Source organism: Panthera pardus, unplaced genomic scaffold (assembly GCF_024362965.1).
Source record: "Panthera pardus isolate Hobbes unplaced genomic scaffold, ASM2436296v1 HiC_scaffold_17, whole genome shotgun sequence".
Taxonomy (NCBI): Eukaryota; Metazoa; Chordata; class Mammalia; order Carnivora; family Felidae; genus Panthera; species Panthera pardus.
The window spans coordinates 80,143,678-80,162,643 of NW_026526732.1; positions in this window are offsets into that span (position 1 = coordinate 80,143,678).

The window sequence follows — 18,966 nt, forward strand, 5'->3', positions numbered from 1 at the left end:
TAAAACTGACCTTTTGCTTGTTTTTAACAGAAGCTTTCTACCGAAATCAGAATTTGGGATAGACATCTGCCTTCTACAAACATGTTATAGGAAACTTCCTTCATCTGGAAATACTGGGAACTGAGATATTCTGATTAATTGAATACCCTACTTAATCCAAAAACATTTATCAATCCTGTGCTAGACATCAAGGGAAATCAGAAAAATGTTAAAATACAGTTGGGTGTGAAAAGTCCAAGACACATGTAATAATTTGTGAATAACTTAATAGTCACAAACCAGATAAATCCTTAAATGGGCTCTTGAAATAGGCAAAAATACTACTATATCCCACTAATCAATTTATTCTCCCACTTTCCAAAATGGGTATTCAAGATTTCTTCACTCTTTTCAAAACTGTGATTCACTGCTGTGGCTGCCACTGCCTCAATCCCTAACTTCACCTACACGCCCTCACCTTCACCCCTTCCACCTACCCTGTCTCAGAGTGTAATCTTAACTCAGGCTTCATAAGAGAGAAGAAAACATAGAAACCCTCAGAAACTTCCTCATCCTCCTGATGCCAAATATATCAACCCACACCCATCCCTTTCACTCTATTCTGATATAATAAAGGAGATAACCTTTCCCCTCCAATCCCTCCAGGGTGTGATGAATCCTGCCCCTCCCTTTCCAGAATTCTTAAATAGTGATATTCTTTCTTACATTTTTGTTTTTAGTTTCACCTTTTCCTCACTGCCTCCATGAGAATTTCCCAACAGTTAGTAAACATCTTCAAGACTTCTTTGCAAAAATGAATTCTCTCAACTATCATTCCCCTACAGGGACTGTGCTATCTTTCTCTCCCCCTCCATATTTTGTAGAAGAGTTATCTACACCTGCAATCGCCACTTCCTCAACTCTCACCCACTCATCAACCCAATCTGGCTTCTGCCCCATCATTCCATCAAAAGAGCTCTAGCTATGGGAGCCTGCGTGGCTCAGTTGGTTAAGTGTCCAGCTTCAGCTCAGGTCATGATCTTGCTGTTCATGAGTTCAAGACCTGTGTTGGGCTCTGTGCTGACAGCTCAGAGCTTGGGGCTTGCTTCAAGTTCTCTCTCTATCTCTCTGCCATATGCACTCTCTCTCAAAACTAGATATTAAGAAAAATCTTTTTTAATAAAAGAATTTTAAAAATTAAAAAAAAGAGCGCTAGCCAAGGTGAGTGATGTGTTCCATGTAGCCAAATTAATAGGTGTCTTCAGATGGCTTTAATTGTCATTGATGACAATAATTCACAGATCTATTTGCTCACATAGTCTGTGACCAGACTCTCCGCATCTGAGTCATCTCTCTACCACTTAATACTTCTGTGCCTCAGAGAATTTATTGAACCTCTCTATGATTTCCTCATATGAAAAATATAAATAAAAATAAATAACCCCAAAGACTGTAGATAACAAATTCGTTAATTCTCTCACACACATATAAATTAATTACAATAGAGCCTAGAAATATTTATTATATTCCCTGCTCAAATTTTTCTTCTGAACCCCAAACTCACATATTGAACTGCATACTGGACATATTTCCACTTGAATGTCTCAAAGGCACTGTATTCATTCTCTGTGGTTGCTGTCACAAAGAATCACAAACTTTGTGGTTTTAAAACAACCTAAATTTATTAGTTCGCAGTTCTGAAGGTTAGAAATTTGACATGGGTCTCAATGGGCAAAAATCCAGGTATCGGTGGGTCTGGTTTCCTTTCTGGAGGCTCAAGAGGGAAACCTTGTTTCTTTGCCTTTTCCAGCTTCCACCTGCATTCCTTGGCTCATGGTCCCTTCCCCCCTTTCCAAGACTAGCAACACTGCATCTCTTTCTTTGATTCTCTTCTGCCTCCCTCTTCACTTTTCTTTACATTTAGATGTAATTCAGACCATAAAATTCACTATTTTAAAGCATAAAATTCAGTGGTTGTTTGTATATTTACAAAGTTGTGTGTCACTGCTAATTCTAGAAATTTTCCATCTCTCCAAAAAGACATCTTTTACCCCTTACCAGTCATTCTTCATTCCTCCTTCTCTCAGCTTTTGTATATTGATCTTGTATCCTGCAAACTTGCTGAACCTTGTTATTATTAACCATAATACCTTTTCTGCAAACAGAGATGGTTTTACTCCTTCCACTCCAATCTGGATTCCTCCCTTCCCCCCATTGAATAGAAGTTATAAAAGCAGACATTCTTTACTTGTTCCTGATCTTAGGGGGAAAGCTTTGGGCCTTTTGCCATTAAGTATGATATCAGCTGTGGGTTATTCATAGATGTTTATTAGTTTGAGGATATTCCATTCTGCCTCTAGTTATTGAATATTTTTATCATGAAAGAGTACTAGATTTGGTCAAATGCTTTTTCTGCTTCTATTGAAATGGTCATGTGAAGGTTTTTTTCTTTTATTCTACAATATGGTGTATTTCATTGATTCATTTTTTATGTTGAAACAACCTTGGATTCCTGGAACAAATCCCACTTGGTCATGTTGTATAATTCTTTTTATATGTTGCTGGATTTGGTTTAGAGTATTTTGTTGAAGATTCACAAGGATATTGGTCTGTAGTTTTCTTTTCACATGATGATGTCCTTATCTGGCTTTTGTATCAGGGTAATGGTGGCCTTATAGAATGGGTTAGGAAGGGTTCCTTTCTCTCCAGTTTTTGAAAGAGTTTGTGAAGGATTGGTGCTAATTTTTCTATAAATATTTGGTAGAATTAGGGGCACCTGGGTGGCTCAGTCAGTTAAGCATCTGACTTCAGCTCAGGTCATGATCTCACGGTTTATGAGTTCGAGCCCCACATGAGGCTCTGTGTTGACAGCTCAGAGCTTGGAGCCTGCTTCAGATTCTGTGTCTCCCTCTCTCTCTTCCCCTCCCCCCAACTCAAAGATAAATAAACATGAAAAAAAAAATTTTTTTTTAAATATTTGGTAGAATTCACCAATGGAGCCAAATGGTCCTGGGTTTTTCTCTGATGTAAGGTTTTTTGATTACTGAATCTCCTTGCTTCTTATAGAGCAATACATGTTTTCTATTTCTTCTTGAGGCAGTGTTGGTAATTTGTATCTTCATAAGAATTTTTCCATTTTATCTAGGTAATCTAATTTGTTTGCATATCATTATTCATAGTATTTCATTTTAAGCTTTTTAAATTTCTATGTGGTTGGTTAAAATGTTCCCTCTTTCATTCCTAATTTTAGTAATTAAATCTTCTCTTTTTTTTTTTTTATCATGGTCAGTCTCGTTAAATGTCAGTTTTGCTGATCTCTTCAAAAATTAGCTTTCAGTTTCTTTCATTTCCTGTGTTATTTTTCTATTCTCTATTTTGTTTATTTCAGCTCTAATCTTTATTCCACCCTTCTGCTTTCTTTGGGTTTTATTTGCTCTTCTTTTTCTAATATCTTAAGGTAGAAGTTTAGATTATTGATCTGAAACATTCCTTCTTTTCCTCAGAGCTTACAGCTATAAATTTCCCTTTGTTAACTGTTTTTTTTTTTTCCTATTTCCCATAAGTTTTGGTATGTTGTGCTTTCACTTTCATTCATCTCCAAATACTTTCTAAATTTCATTGTGGTTTCTTCTTGGAATCACTGGTTCTGCAGACGTTTTGTTTAATTCCCACATATGCATGTATTTTCAAAATTTCCTTTTGTTTTTTATTTCTAATTTCCTTCAATTGTAGTTGAAAGAACATATTTTGTATAATTTCAATCCTTTTAAATTTATTGAAATGTGTTTAACATAATTGCCTAACATAATGGTATATCCTGGTAAACATTCCATGAGCACTTGAGAAGAATATGTATTCTGCTGTTGTTGGATGGAGTGTTCTATAGATGTGTTAAGTTTAGTTGGTTTACAGTGTTATTCAAATTTATTTCCTTGTTGATCTTCTGTCTAGTTCCTTATTCATTGTGGCAAATGAGATATCAAAGTTTTCAAGTATTACTATTGCATTGACCATTTCTTTGTTCAATTTTGTCAGCTTTTGCTTCATATATATTGGGTCTCTATTAGGCATATATGTGTCCATATTTGTTGTATCTTTCTAGTATATTGACTTTTCGTCACTATAGTATGTCCACCTTTGTCTCTAGTATTATAAATTATAAAAATAATTTTTATTTTTGCTTATTTTGTCTGATATTACTATAACCACTACAACTCTCTTTTGGTTACTATTTACAAGTATCTCATTTCTATCTTTTCACTGTTTTTTAACATTTATTTATTTATTTTTGAGAGAGAGAGCATGAGCAGGGAAGGGGCAGAGAGGGAGACAGAGAATCCCAAGCAGGCTCCATGCTAATAGCACAGAGCCCAACATGGGCTCGAACAACACGGGGCTCAAACTCATGAACCATGAGATCATGACCTGAGCTGAAAGCAAGAGTCAGACACTTAACTGACTGAGCCACCCAGGTGCCCCTCTATCCTTTCACTTTTAACATATTTTTGTCTATTAAAGTAAGTCTCTTAGCATACTGTTGGATCATTTTTGTTGTTTTGTTTTTAAATCCATATGCCGATCTCTGCCTCCCCCCCCATCTCTGTCTTTTACGTAAAGAATTAATCCATTTACATTTAATGTAATTATTGATAAAACAGGATTTGCTATTTATAGGTGTGTATTAGGTCTATAGATAATAAATTTTATTCTATTTTATTTTGCAGTTTCTTTTATAAATGTTTTATGTCCTTTGTGTTCTTCAGTTCCTCAATTACTGCCTTCTTTTGTGTTAAATACTTTGTAGTGTACTATTTTAATTCCCTCATAGACTTTATCTTTTACTATATATCTTAGTTATTTTCTTAGTGGTTTCCTTGGGGATTACCATTAATATCTTAAGTTCAGCTCATTAACAACCTTAATTCCATCTGTAACTTTAATTCCTTTTTGCCATATAACATAATTTATTCACAGGTTCTAGAGATTAGGATGTGGAAAGTTTAAGGGGACCATTATTCTGCCTACTACAGGCACCTAAAAGTCACTATGTCCAAACCTTTTTATTAAATGTTGCCCACAAATGCACAATCACACACACACACACACACACACACACACACACAAACATACACACTAATAGATTCTACAAAATAAACAAGCAAATGACAAACTTCTGGTACTCTTCCAGTGCTTCCTGCATCTCAGTGTCTGGCTGAATCATTTGTTATTGTGCAAACTAGACCTAGGAATTACCTTTCACACTATCCTTTCTCCCATTCTCCAAATGTCACTCATCATCAAACCATAGTGCCTTACCTCCCCCAAATTTTCTGCATTTCTGCATTTCTACTTCCATCACCCTAATCTAAATCATCTTTACTAATCTTTTCCTTATTATTATGCCCTAAGAAGCCTTTTTAGGCATTCTTTTCTAATTGTCCCATCCACAAAATGTAAGCACCACAAATATATTGCATAGCTGTAATTTATATATAAAAACAGTAAGTATATTGAATACAGGAGTTTTTTGTTTACTACAGGATTAAGAATGGCTGAGTAAAATTTTTAAGTTAAAAGATAATTTGGAAAGCTATCAAAATTTAACTTAACATTAAAACTATATTTGCTGAGTAACTCTTTTTTAACAAATAAGAAAATTTTATTAACTATTCATTACAAACCAGGTAGTCTGATACATGCTTTTGAAACATGTCATTTAATCTTTTTTACAATATTTAATTTTTATCAACATCGTATATGTACATTGTTTTAAATGTTAAATGAAGCTTACTATGGAAAATAGCAATCCTCTACTTTTGTCCTTTCCTTTTTCCAATTTACACGAGGTAAATTTTAATGTAATTTATATGCTTATGTAAATCATAAAGTATCAAATATGTGCATATATGCAAATGAGTGATTTATATAAATACATACTATTAATAGACACAGAATTAAGTTCTTTTTTAATCATTAAATTGTATTTTCCAGCAAAAGTATAACTTTAAGAACTGAATTAATTTCTTAAAAATTATTTTAGTTAACTTTTGACTCTTGCTTGATATTGGAAAATAAAATTTAGCTTCATTGGCTGCTAGATATCTATTCAGATTTGTTAAAATTTTTCTTTTCAGCATTTGACAAGATGAATGATGAGTTGATTAACTTCTGTCAAAATAAATAACAAAATATAAACTGTTTTTACTTAATTCTCAAAGCCCAACTCACACACAAGATCATTAAGATCAAACACAAACAACATCTACAAGGTAGCCAAAAGCAGCCTCTACCCAAGCTCAGACAATCTTTTGCAATAATTAACTCAAGATCAAATAATCCTACAAGAGAAAGTCCCCAGTTACAGCCACATATTCCTGTAGTTATAAAGCACTAATCTTGCATACATTTTGTGTATCATCCATAAATCCAATGCCAATGTTGCTCATGTGATACCTCAAAACAACACTAAAATGCAATGAAAGACATTAAATACTGAGGAATAAGATTTTATCAATTAGAGTTGAGTTTTGGAGGGTCACAAACTATAATAATAATACTGAAGATTTTTTTCCCCAATGAACCAATTTTTGCTCTGTTGGGAGTGATATCGCCCCTATGAAGAGTTCATGGTCTAAACAATTAGCATTTATCACTTGCATTCCTAAAATAATCTCCTGATAGTTCTCAATACCTCCTTCTTTCCTCTCTGATCTGTTCTTTGCAAAGCTGTCAGACTGATTTTCCAAAACAAAATTTGATCACCTCACCTCCTTCAATGCTTTCAGCAGCTCTCCAAATAGAGCAAAAAGGCATACCATTGCCTACAAATTATGCATGATCTGGTCCTAGTTCACATAATCTCCTATAAAAACCTCCAACTCTCTCTGCACTCCAGCAACACTGCCCTTTATTTCATTGAGCCACCCTTTCACCACAGGGACTTTGCACATGCTGTTCTGCCTGGAAGACCTTTCTCTGCCTTCTTTGCTTATTTAAACGCTATTTCTTCAGATTTTTGCTTAATCATTCCTTCCTCAAGGGATCTTTTTCTGTTATCCCCAATGTTATCAAATCTGCCTTTAATAAAATGTAACATCACCATACCCTCCCTTCAATGACACTCATCACAATTGTAATTTTATATTATTTGTTCTGTAAGTTCTATAGTCCCTAAGTTGTGTCTTTTTTCCACCAGTATCTCTCCAGTATCTAGAATAAATCTGGCACAAAGTAAGTGCTCAATAATTTACTGAATGAATCCATAATTGATGAATTGTGTTTTAAAGAACTCAACAGATTAACTAGTTTGAACAAGTAAAAAAAAAAAAAAAAAAAAAAAAACAACATTGAAATCCATACCACAATCATAAGCAAAGGCTTCATGAAGCAAAAGTAAAACTATAATAACAAGTATAAACTATAAAAACAAGCAATATGAGTCTAGACCTTGAGTCTTCTATTATATTGTATTCCAGAAATCTTATTTTAGAGTCCAATTAAGCAAAACGTGTTTGACTGAGACTTGCCATATTGTCACCTTAGAATGCTATCAAATGTAGTAAATGCTAAAACTGTTCCAAATATAATAAGTCTTTGAAACTTCAGATCACATCCTGAGAACCTGCAGTGCCTTAGGGACATTGTTGCAAACCACAATTATCACAGCACAACTCAGCAGTCACAGACAACACGAGCTTGCTTTCAGCGATCTGTCAAAAATGCTGCACCAGTATTCTGCCTCCCAGCCTTCTGCTGTGTCTGAGCTGACGACAATGCCCTGGCATACAAGCAGGCATGCAGAAGTAGCTCTTACAAGCCTTAGGGTGTGAAGGCAGCCACTAACCTCTATCCACAAAAAACGGCCTTCATGCCACTTATGGCACAGCATTTAATACTGTCAATGCTGAGGACAGCATTAATGTAGTGAAAAGAATGACAGGTTTTAGTCAGAAATTTGGACTTAGTCCTATCCCCATCATTAATCAGTTGCAAGAGCTTAGAAAATGCAGTTGACCCCATTTTACCTCTGTAGAACGTTAAACCGGATACGTAGTTGAAACATTTTCACTACTAAATTCTCCTGCTAACAATTTTTAACCATGGACCTTGTATTTCAAAATATTACGTCTAGAAAAAGTCACTGAGTGAGCAATAATTGTTTCATTTTCTGTTTTGCTAAAAATTCTGACAAATCTCTAAGGGGGGATTAGGAATGGCGGCCACATAGACAGGGGAAGCTGTGGGAGGCAGAGGGCAGTGTAGGTGACTAGGCTAGAAGGAGATGTCACTTTCATCAAGTAATTAAGCAACAATTTGATGTCCCGTTTTTATAGAACAAAGACCCATAAAACTGAGCACATTAGGGGGAAAAAAGCCCAGCAAGAGTATGATTTTGCCAAGGCATTTTGAAATATTGAAAATAGCTCACGACATCCCATTACCTTTGTAATTATTCAAAGATCTCAGACTGGACACACTGCACAAGATGATTCCCCAAGTCCCTAGAAAAAGTGCACTCCAAAATGAATTTCTATTTAATGAATTTCATGAATTCATTAAATGAATTAAATGACTTCTGTAATCAAGTTAGGGAAATTTTTTAGGAGGAGGGCAGTCATCCCTTATCCATGTAAAATTATATGTAAGAGGTTAAAAAAATTAAATTGTGTAATTGAAGGGAAAATATATTTTTCTTGCAAATATTCACTTTATAAATATTTTCTATCACTGTTTTAAATTTTTTTAATGTTTATTTTTGAGAGAGAGAGGAGGGAGGGAGAGATACAGAGACACAGAGAGAAAGAGAGAGAGAGAGAGAGCAGGGGAAGGACAGAGAGAGAGAGGGAGACGCAGAATCCGAAGCAGGCTCCAGGCTCTGAGCTGTCAGCACAGAGCCTGATGCGGGGCTCAAAATTCATAGACCCCGAGATGATGACCTGAGCTGAAGTCGGAAGCTTAACCCACTAAGCCACCCAGGTGCCCCTTCTACTGTTTTAAATTCATTTACATTAGGCATTCTCAGTGGGGCACTGTTGCACCAAACAGGACAAAAATTATTCCTTGGAGAGTGTTAAAAAAAAAACAAACAACAACTTAATATTATAATGGTATGTGGCTCTCCAAAGTGCAACTGTACCTTATAAAATATTATTCCTTCGTATTTCATTCCTTTCGTTGGGTTTTGAGTCCTTAGGGGTATCACACGAGCAGCACTGACATTGAATTCACAGAGGGTACCAAATGTATTCCAGGTCAGTTCTACAAAACTATGGCTAATAGAAGGCTGTGAATTGAGGACTTTCTCTTGCTCAATTGATCTTGATCTCAAAGTTGCATTGCAAGAGGTGGCCTGCACATGGCTCCGGGATGCTGTTGGCCTGGTGGCTATTTATGTTTGTTCCTCATGCTTTTGGGTACAAGTTGAAGTTTGAAAATTAAATAAAAATAGTTCATATTTTACCGCTTAACTTGATAAAAACTATTTGATATTTTATTACTTATGTCAAGTGCTAAAAAGAAAAAATTCAACAATATCTGCATGATAAATTAGCAACTAAATGAAAGGTTATATTTTCACATCAAGCAAAAGACTAAAGTTTACTTAAAAAGTTAAGAAATTATTTTATTTTTTTCAATAGTTTTAGTTTTGCTTAAAAATAACACTTTTGAGGGATTTCTTTAAAAATTAAGCTACATTGCTATCATTATTATATATTTATATATATTGCTAGGATGGAATTTAGTTTCTTTTGGCTTTTTCTTTTTTATTTCTTCATTTAATAGCTCTCTTTTTTTTAAATATGATTTTCTCAGTTCATGTGATTTTTTTTCTATTTAAGGATGGAAGGGATTGTCACACTGTCTACATCATAACTGGAACAGAATGTCATTTGTTTTAATTTTGCCATTTTGATAAAGGGAAAAATCAATAGCATACAGGGATTGTATATGTTTGATTTAAGCCTTTAAGAAAGAAGGGGCATGTCAACATCTGAAATGAAGATTACTTCTCCAGTCTAAAGACACTGACACACAGGTCATTTACTCTGAAGGGCGTCTCAGTACAGGGAGGTAGCCAAAATGAAAGTTTTAGAAATGGGCTACAATTCTGTGAGCAATGCTAATTCTCAGACTGTGGGACAAGAGCTGTTCACATCCTTCCTGTGTAAAGTCAGTTGCTCCTCACCTTGTAACTAAACTGTCTCATGGTTTCCATTTTGGGTCAAAAGCAAAAATGAAGCCTCATTAGAGTTTTTCCTCTTTGGCCTAGCAAGAGATGTGAGTCAAAATAATATAAAATGCCAGACTAGACCAAAGATCTACAGAGGGGTTCTACTAAGTAGAAGAGATGTGTGGGATTTAAGGGATTTCTCCCTTGGACAGAAAGGGAGTCTATTCTATGTGAAGAAAAAAGGTGTGCACAGATATTTGGGTTACCAGAGATGCTGGTGTACTAGTTTTCTATTGCTGCTGTAACATATTATCACAAACAGTGGCTTAAGACAACAAACAATTATTACCTTACAGTTTTATATGTCAGCATGTCTCCCTGGGTTAAGATTAAGGTGTTGGCTGGCCTCCTTTTTGGAGGCTCTAGGGAATAATCTGTTCTCCTGTTTTTCCAGCTTCTAAAGTCCACCTGCATTCCTTGGCTCATGGTCCCCTTTCTTCAAACCCAGAAGCGGTGGGTTGGGTCTTCTTCACATGGAACTTCTCTGACCCTCCTTCTTGTCGCATCTACCTTCTGACTATAGCCAAGAAAAGTTCTCTGCTTTTAAGTTTTTATATTGGGCCCACCTAGATAATCAATAATAATCTCCCCATCTTAAGGTCCATACTGCAAAGTCATTTTTTCCATGAAAAGTAACATATTCACAAGAATATTCTGGGAATAAAGGTGTGGATATCTCTGGGGGACAATTATTCTGCTTGTCATAGCTAGTTAAACCTCAATATCTATTTTCCTGTCCTTCAAAAGTAGAACCTCCATGTTATTTACTGAAAGTAGGGAACATCACTGCTCAGAAAGAGGACCATGTTTTCTAGCTTCCTTTAATATGTTTAACGTGACTAAATTCTACCGTAGGATATAAGTGGAAGTGCTATATGCAGCTTTTGGAAGCTGCCTTAAAGAAAAAGAGCAATTCTCTCTCTTTTATCCTTCCTGCTCACTAAAATGTACACATAAGGAATAAAGCTGAATCAGCCATCTTGGAAGAGGACATAGAAGCTGCATAATGAGGATGACAGAGTAATGAGTTAAGAGACTGAATCCTAATTTGTCATGGAGTTACCACATCAACCCTGTGATTTTAATGTGAAAAAAGTTAGCTTCTATCTTCCTAGCCTCTGTTATTAGGGGATTTTGATGCCCAAACATACTCATATCAAATATAGCGTGCAATGACATTGACTGTTCAAAGTATACAAAACAAGATAAACAGGTAAGGAAGGAGAAAGGGGGTCTTGGGATTTCTCCAGGCTTTGGCCAGCTACAGAAAAAAAAAGTCATGTGTATGACCATAGAATACAAAACAAGAACAAACAAAACACAGCAAAACAAAACAAAACAAAGCCCTCAAGAAGAAGGTGTAAGTAACCAAAGAGACACAATGGAGGTACAAGGTTCAAATACAGCAGCCTTTGCCACTGCAAGAGCCTGTTCATTATTTTTCTCTGCAAACTTTGAAAGAGTCAAATTTTAATTTTAAAAGTTAAAACCTTATCAGTTTTCCGTAGGGGGAAAAAGGACCCCAAATCTCAGTGGCTTAAAATAACAAAGGCTTATTTCTATTCACTGTGCATGTTCCATGCGGGTCAGCAGGGAGCACTGCTCATTTCTATAATTCAAGGATCCGGGCTGAGGGAAGCTCATCTTCATGTGTGCCTCTTTGTTCATGGCAGCAGGAAAAAGAGAGTATGGGGAATCATACACTGACTCTTAAAAATGGTGCTCAGCATAGCACACTATTTACAATAGCTAGCAGGTGGAAGCAACCCAAATGTCCATTGGCAGATGGATTCGTAAATAAAATGTAGTATAGTCACACAATGCAATATTATTCAACCTTAAAAAGGAAGAAAATCCAGGGTGGCTCAATAGGTTGAGTGTCTGACTTTGGCTCAGGTCATGATCTCACAGCTTGTGAGTTTGAGCCCCACGTGGGGCTTTGTGCTGACAGCTGGGAGCCTGGAGCCTGCTTCAGATTCTGTGTCTCCTCTCTCTCTGCCCCTCCCCCACTCAGGCTTGCTCTCTCGCTTTCGCTCTCTCTCTCTCTCCAATGGAATACTACTTGGCAATGAGAAAGAATGAAATCATGCCATTTGCAGCAACATGGATGGAACTGGAAGGTATTATCCTGAGTGAAATAAGTCAGTCAGAGAAAGACAGGTATCATGTTTTCACTCATATGTGGATCTTGAAAAACATAACAGAAGACCATGGGGGAAGGGAAGGGGAAAAAATTAGTTACAAACAGAGAGGGAGGGAGGCAAACCATGAGACTCTTAAATACAGAGAACAAACAGGGTTGATGGGGGGGTGGGGGAGAGGGAAAATGGGTGTTGGGCACTGAGGAGGGCACTTGCTGGGATGAGCACTGGGTGTCACATGTAAGCAATGAACGGCAGGAATCTACCCCAAAAACCAAGAGCATACTTTACACACTGTATGTTATCAAAATGACAATGAATTATATTTAAAGGAAAAAAAATTTTTAATTAAAAAACAAGGCAGAAAATCCTGTCACATACTGTAACATGGATGAACCTTGAAGACATTATACTAAGTAAAATAGGCAGTCCAGACAAATACTGCACAGTTGATTTCATTTATATGAGGTACCTAGAGTAGTCAAATTTCTAGAGACAGAAAGTACAACCAGGGGCTGGGGCAGGTGGGGGAGAAAGAGAAGTTGTTGTTTAATGAGTACAGGGTTTCAGTTCTGCAAGATGAAAAAACTATGGAGATCTGTTTCATAAGCATGTTCATGTGAACATGCTTAACACTACAGAATAGTATACTTAAAAATGGTTATGATAGTAAATTTTGTTATGTGGTCTTTACCACAATAAAAAAAAATGGTGCTCAGAAAAGACAAATGACACTTATGTTCACATTTAATTAGCCAAAGTAAGTTATATAGCTGTGCCTAACTTTAAAAGTGGCAGGGGGTGAGGGGCACCTGGCTGGCTCAGTCAGTCAAGCATCCCACTTCGGCTCAGGTCATGATCTCACAGTTCATGAGTTCAAGCCCCGTGTCAGGCCCTGTGCTGACAGCTCAGAGCCTGGAGCCTGCTTCGGATTCTGTGTCTCCCTCTCTCTCTGCCCCTCCCCCGTTCATGCTCTGTCTCTCTCTGTCTCAAAAATAAATAAACATTTTTTTAAATAAATGAAATGAAATGAAATGAAATAAAATAAAATAAAATAAAATAAAATAAAATAAGGTGGGAGGGGGAGAATGATAATCCCATTAGAAGTAAAGCTGACGCAGGTGATGAACAATACTGACTATTATCACAGTCTCCTCTTCTGGAAGTGAAATCCTTCTTTCACTCTCCTTCCTGCAAACAAAATGCACTTATTAAATCCCTTTGCAGTGAAGAGAACTCGAAAGTCCCAGTGATGACATTAAGCTCAAAGCCCAGGGTCTCTGGGTGATGTGTGGTAGTCTTTATATCAGAGAATAATGGCCTCTGCAACAGGTCCATGTGCATGTCCTCTCAATCCAGGGACCTGCCCCTCCCTGTGGTGGTGGAACAGCATTGGGATGATGTCAATAAATACTCATATGAAAATAGGAAGAATGGGAAGCACATGGCAGTCACTGACCTATTGCAATTCTGATATTAGACTCAGCAGAAGTTGGCCTCCTACCCCAAAGGTGAGGAATTTTTTCCCTGAATAGGCTTCATGTAGGTTTCCTAGGAGGGGCTCCCCTGTCTATTCAACTCCATGGTACTTGGATCTGCCCTTTGGGAAGTTCCTCCTTTTCCATTACCCTTCTGGGCGCCTTGTCTGAAGTAGGCATTGAAGAATATATCTGCCTTAGAGACTGAGCAGTTTTCTCAGCATCCTTCTCATCCATCAAAGGTATGGAATCTAAGGGTCATTTTAAGTCTCATACAGCTACAGTGGCATTTAATCCAGGTTGGTGCCTCTTTATCAGTAAAACCATCTTCCAAACTTAAACTTGTTTGACTTCTTCCCTGCTCTCATGTTTCCTTTCTAGACATATGCCTTTGCCATATTTCTGTGTTCTCTTGCCCCAATGCCTGTCTCCCTCTCCCTCCTCCTCTCCCTCTCTGTCTTCCTCTCTGTCTCTGTCTCTATCCCTCTTTCTCTCTTTCCCTCCCTCCCTCCTGCCTTCTCTTCCTAATTGTAGGCTTTTTGAGCCTAGTAGTGCCAATACCTTTCCCCCTGAACCATTTCATGTTATTTTGAGCCATTTGGTCCAATTGAAAGGAATTTCAAGCCAGCACACCCTAATCCATGTTCAGTGAATTGATCCTTGCTACAAAGCTGAGTTTTAATAGTCCCTTGTGGCTCAAAGTATGAATTTTATCCTTTAATGTTTGAGTTGAGAAGCAGTTGCATTTGAATCCCTGAATTTGTAGACTCTCTTTTTTATCCTTACAAACGGACCAATTTTTCTCCAAACTTATCTCTCTCTTGTATTTTGCCAAATGCAGTTCATGGCAGCCAGTTAAATGGGAATAATAACATTTTCAATCTCTTCCCTAAAATTAGGTAAATTAGGTAATACCTTCGAATTTACTGAAGGCAACACTTTTACCAAATGTTTCACCACTAGAAAATCCATTCTTCCAGTCTTCAGCAATGGTTTCTTTCATACTCTCTGACCAGCTATGAAGTCAATGCCACATATTTTAGGCTTTATTTTATTATTAAAACAGCACCCCAAGCTCTTAGGTTCTAAGTTCTATGTAACTTTGGAATAAGATAGATAAACCTGTGGTAACAAATCCCCCCCAAATATCAACAGCTTAAATAAAAGGTTTATTTTCACCTGTGTCCCATATCCACTTGAGGAGACTTCAGAGGGCTCTGTTCACAGTGGTCACTCAGGGACACACATAGACAGTCTGCATCTCAACATCTGCTTCTATAACCACAGATTCAAATGGAAGAGAGGGTGTCCCTTAAAGATGGAAATATTTCATAAACAACACTAAGAGAAGTTCTATAGCTCTGATTTCAGATGCAGGGAACAGAACCCATTTTACCTAACTTAAGGAGGAAGAAATACATTCAAGGAATCAATGGCTCCTGGACGGTAGGGAGGGCTAAAGAAATAGACTTGACATTGAACTTTCAGGAAACTCCCCCAAAGTCACACCCCAGAACCAGGTCGTCAAAGGAGCTGTGCGCTCTTTCTGCCCTCAGGACTCCACCAGTGTCAAGACTCCATGATAATAACAATGCTTTCTCAGTCAGGAAGCCACTATTGTTCCCCGTTCCAGACCACACCACACCTGCTGCAGTCTACGTGTACAGAGTGGATGCAGAGAGTCCTGTCTATCAAAACCCACAAAGCCAGTGCCTGGGATCTCTGCTGATATTGTTGCAGGAAAACAGAAAGCAGCAGACACAGCAGACGTAGCCTAGTGTGGCCTCCTCTTAATCTCTACTTGCCAAATTTCACGCTAGTGCATCTAATTGGCCAAATCCAAATCACACCCAAAACCCGAGCTGCAGCGAGCTCTGGGATATGCTTTTTAGATTCTAGCATCTACAGTACAAGGAGGCCTACTACCACAAAGATGGAGTTGAACAACAAGCCAAAATATCCTGGCCTTAGGCCATAGTCTAGGGCAGCACATTCTACAGCATCAGTTTATAATGTTTATCTCTGCCTATTTTAAAGTAATTTTAAGAGGTTTACACTAAACATTCATAATCAGGCCCTCAGGGATTCAGGGAAAGTTAAAATTTTTCTGTGTTCTCTTTTATAATCTATGGGGGGTTATAATACACTTTCTTGAAACAAAATATGGTAAGTACCGTGCTGCAGGCATACAAGCGTTCGCATAGTTACTGTCTCCGGTTTTCACACCAATTCTGTGAGGTAGTCTACCAGTTAGGGATTATATTCAGCTGCATGTCACAGGCACCCACCTACAGTGCCTGGATCAAGCATGCTGTTTATTTTCCATGCATTAAAAAGTAGTAGAGTGGTAGCCAGTACAGGGCCCGGGATGTCTTTCTCTTTCATCCTTGACTTGTCAGGCTTTCATTCTCTTGGACACAAGATAGATGTTCTACTTCTAGACATTATTATCAACTTCCAGGATGGAGGAGGGGGAAGAACAAAGGCAGAAGGCAGCTGTGGGGCTGGGTCTGCCCCTGTCCCTGTCCCTGTTATAGGTGGTGTTTACAGCACTACCTTGTGACTTTGGCACACATCTCATTCACCAAAACAGTGTCATGTAGCAACCTCTCTGCTGGGGAACCAGAGAGGTAAAGTTTTTGCTTTGCTTTGGCCAGGCCCATTGCCAAAATCAGAATTCTGTCAGTAAGACAGAAGACTAGTGTGAATACTCGGCCAGTAACTAGCAGTGTCTGCCTTGGATAAACATTATTATCATTTTACGACAACAACAACAACAACAACAAAACAGAGTTCAAAGAGGTTAAATAATTTGATTGCAGCTCGATGACTTGGGATTTTGAGTTCAAGCCTTATGACTCCAAATTCAGGTTTTTGGATAGGCATTTATGCAAAAAAAATAGTTAAAACTTCAGAAAATTTTTGACATATAATATATATAAAGAGGTAAATTGGATTAATCAGAAAAAAATTTTTTTGTTAAAGTTTGCAAAGAGCAGAAGTGGGAGTAGGAATGAAAAAGAGGGGAAGGATGAGATTTTATGTGGGAATAACACAATTCCATGTTTTAAAAGCAACAACAAAAACAGCAACAACTCTGTGCTTAAAAGCAGCCTTAAAGACTATGGCACGTTTCAGGCTAGCTTTCCACTGCTGTATAAAAATGTATTGCCTTGAGAATTATGATAGTTATTAACCACGCTAACCTGAAAAATCATCTCCAATTGCCTTATGGTGTTTTTCAGAATGATTCTCATTTCTCTAAGCCTCAATTTTGTTTATTTGTTTTCACTGAGAAAAGGAAATGGTCTGATCTGCCCTGAAAGGCAGGACCACTGTGAACAGTGACAGGAATGGGGCTGTTGGATGTTTCTTACAAGATTCCAAGGATTCTGAGGTTTGAAGGAAATGCAGAAGACATTGGACATGGGTAGCCAAGCTCCCCAGCTTAGAAGGCAGGGTGTGGTCCTGACTGAGAGTGTACTGGCAATGGCAGTAGTCTACAAGAATGTGTAACTCCGTCTCAGAAATCTGCAACAACCCCTAAACTAGTTTCTGGCACTTTGCAGCTTGTGGCTTGTCCCCAAAGGGGAAGAGATGTGTCTTTTCCTTGCTGTGTCCTCACCATGAAGCTTCAGGAGTCCCTTCCCTTAACTTTAACCTCCTTGAACATGGTTGGATCTTGGCACTGGACATGTTCTCAATCTGGCAGAAAGGGATGGCTGAACAAATGTAGCCCAATCCCCGGTTCTAGTTACTGAGCATGGCTAATTCATCCCCAAATAGTCATTTGGGAGCTACAAAGAGCAAATTAATTACACTCTGATGAGTTTAAGCGGCAGCAACAAGAAGAAGGAGAGGTAGATAACACAGAGATTGAACCTGAAAAGGACTGGGGGTGGGAAAACTGTATAGAAGAACTGTGTAGAAGAACACACATAGGGTAAAGAATGTGCACATAGATTAAATTTGATTGAAGGCTGGGAAAAACAACAAGTTGGTTCCTGTTGGAAGATCACAGAATGCCCTGGTTCCCTTGCTGTTAATGCAATTACAAGGTATGCTTGTACAACCACTGAAATAATACAACATTGAAAGGGTGTGGTTTGTGGAGCTTTGGGCAAGTTAGGTTCCCTTTGAGGATGTGGGGTCAGGGAATTTAATCTTATCAGAGGCTCAGGGAGCTGCCTAGAGTGCTGCCTGGGAAGATAGGAAGAGGCGCTATTCTAGGGACCTCAGGGCCTACAGTTTTCAATGATCCTTCAGGCTCCTTGCAAGACGAGAAGAGGAGGGAGAAGAATGTGGACTAAGCATGTAGTGCCAGGCTAAGCTGGAACTGAGGAGAAAGCACAGGGGAGGCCCATGGTAGGGAAATTTCACCCACAGAATTATGCTCCTTCTCTGGAAGTGTGTTAAGGAGGCAGCAGCCTTTTATATCATTTGAATCTAAGTACCAGCGGTCAACAAAAATTTGTTGAGACCTAAGGTCGAGTCTAAACTTCTCAAATTCTAGTATAAAAAATCATAGGAGAAACTTGTTTGAAGTGCATATTCCCAGGTCCAGGCATGAAAAATTCTGATTCAGTAAGCTCGGGTTAGGGCCTGGGTACCTGCATTATCATCAGGCAGCTCCTATGATTTGGGATTCATGGCTCTTAGAGTATCCTGGTTACTTTGTAAAATTAAACATGGTGTCTTTAAAAGTTAGCATCCAATCAAACTAGAGATTTAACTGATAAAAATACAAACAAAATAGAGTATTCCTTTGCTACCTCTTGTCAATTGTTTTTGATGTTGTTTTGTTATACTCCTGAATTCATTCACTTCGGGAATTCTTTGGCCGATTACCGAATAATTTATTCCAGAATTAGAGTTATCAGAAGCAACAGTCTACAGATTCTAGATATTAATTCTCCAGAAATTCGCCATTAATTACAGCAAAACCCTGCCTGTGCCTGCCTGAAAGAGGGAAGAAGTGACAGATCAAGAGGGAGGTGGTCCTTTCCCTTCAAATTTTCCTTTCAAGATTTGAAGATTAAACACCCTTCTTCCAGAGGAAGAAATTCCTGGAACCCCAAAGATCCACAAGATTCATTAGGGCTGTGAAGTAGCTTTAAAGTTTTTTCACCAACACCCA